The sequence below is a fragment of the Palaemon carinicauda genome, chromosome 9, assembly GCF_036898095.1.
Source record: "Palaemon carinicauda isolate YSFRI2023 chromosome 9, ASM3689809v2, whole genome shotgun sequence".
Lineage (NCBI taxonomy): Eukaryota > Metazoa > Arthropoda > Malacostraca > Decapoda > Palaemonidae > Palaemon > Palaemon carinicauda.
Window position 1 is genome coordinate 25,455,365 of NC_090733.1, and position 2,500 is coordinate 25,457,864.

Here is a 2,500-nt window from a genome sequence, read left to right on the forward strand (position 1 = left end):
TTTGAAACACGATGTTGTGTTGATATTAATCCATATTGACTCATTAGGGGTAATTTGAATGAATTACTACCAATTGTGTCACGTGGTGGCCCGGGAAATTGGGTAAAACTCGCTGGTAAGAGACTGATGTCTTGCCAGGTAAATCCTCGGACAGCTGGTAGCGGTCAGGTTCCAATTTCTTTTATGGGCTCTCGTGACATGGTTGGTTTCGACCTGGCCTTTCATTAGAAGGGGCTAGCGTTCGATCCCAGGTATGAGGTAGAAATTTATTTATATTTGAAACACGATGTTGTGTTGATATTAATCCATATATATATATATATATATATATATATATATATATACATATATATATATATATATATATATATATATATATATATATATATATATATATATATATATATGTTGATTGAACCAACCAAAAGCAGTTGCCCAAGTGGTTAAGATAATTCAACTTCACAGAATACAAAGATGAAGACTCAAACGAGAAGGGTCGACTAGGAAAATAAACCAGGTAACGTTTACATGACGATCATGACAACCCCAAAGAGCGAAAAGGCCTTTAAACCATGTATTTATGACGGTATGTTAGCTGCTCTAGATTAGAGTGAGCAGATCCCGGTCAAGATACTGCATGACACAAGATGTAATCACAGTTTGGTGAAGTGAGGAGTACACACATTGATGGAACAGTCTCTCACAGGAGATCCGGTCATTTTGTAGGGAATAGGAGATGAGGAAGTTACTCATATTTGTCGTTTGAAACTTCCATGCAAGTAGGTGACAGGTCATTTTGATTTTGCGGTAAAGGATTTATTAGCTGTCTAAGGAGTGGAAATCTTACTGGGTAATGAGGTTGGTGGAGCGCCGTTTGGGCTCATCCTATTGTAACGGAGAAACCACTTAAGTATAGTCATAAGACTGAACTCGAGAAGGACTAACCGTATCTGTTTCCTAGATGTGTGACTCCTAGAGTATGACGAAAAAATTAGGTGCAGAAGAAGAAAGAGAAACCGAAGGCATCATAAAATTAGAGGATTTTTTTTACAGAAGAAGAGGTTTCTCATGTTAGTACAGTACATAATTGGAGTGCTCCTCAGAGAGCCGGAGAGAAGAGAAACGACAGACAAATGAACATGAAGACAAGAAAGCAATGGACTAGGAAGAAATAGAGAACTCGGCAATAGAAGTAGGACAAGTAAGTTGGAAAAGGCTAATAGGATTGCAACTGAGGGATGCAACATTAACAGAGTTAATGTACCGTTTGGTGGATGAGACGGATGTGCAGCAGTCTCCCACCTGTTATTACCTTAAGGATGAATTGCTTATGAGGAAGCATAGACCTGCCGATATCCTGGGAATGTCGAGTGGAGGATATACCGTCAGATATTGACTCCCACACCGTTTAGAAGACAGGTGATGGCCGTAGCGCATGAAACTGGACACATGGGAATAAGGAAGATGACAGACAAGAATATGAGACACTTTTCTGGCCGACTGGCATAAATGGGTTTGAGCCAGTTTTGCCCTTAATGTTACGTTTATCAGATGGTTGGATAGCTTAACAAGTGCATCATGAAAGCTCTCTTACCCCTGATTAAAGTGGTAGGAGAATCCTTCAGCAAGGTAATGATCGACATTGTGGGACCGTTGCTGAGTACGAAGAAATGCCATGAGTATATGTTAACTTTGATGTGTCCAATGACAAGATACCCAGAACCCATACCTATCAGGAACATCGGTGCCAAAGTAATCACCGAGAGGTTCCTAGACTTTTTCATCAAGCTTAGTATTCCACAAATCATTCAGAGTGACTGATGAACAAATTTCAAGTCAATATTATTTCAAGACGTGATGAAACTATTGGATGTGAGACAGCAACTGTCTACAGCCTGTCTACAACCTGGAGACCCAAGGTGCATTAGAGAGATTTCATCAAACCCTAAAGAGTATGTTAACAAAGAACTGCTGCGAAATAGGAAATGAATGGGGCATAGAACTACTGTTGATGTTATATGAGGTCTGCAATGCTTATCAAGAAAGCATGGGATGTAGCCCGAATGATATGTGTTTGGACGAGAAGTAAGAAGACCGATTAAAATGTTGGCTGAAAAATTGAAAGATCAATAGCAAACGGATGGAAAATTTGTCATGAATTTGAGGAAACGGATTGGTGAGATATGAAAGTTTTCTCTCGTAAACCTAAAAACGAGACAAGGAAAAATGAGGAAAAGGTTTGATATGAAAAATAAGAACAGACAGTTTGCGGTAGGACAACGGGTGTTGGTTTTCCTACCGATGAGGATATTCCCTCTGAGTAACAAGTTCTAAGGAGCATTCCGAATTTTGGAGAAGATCAGTGACCTGACCTATGCTATCGAAACTGCAGGAAGAAGGAAAAGCTAAAGGAAGGCCCACATTAACTTATTGAAACCATATTCAAACGGAAACGAGACTGAAGCTTCACAGGTGTTTATGGCACAGCCCATTCCATCCA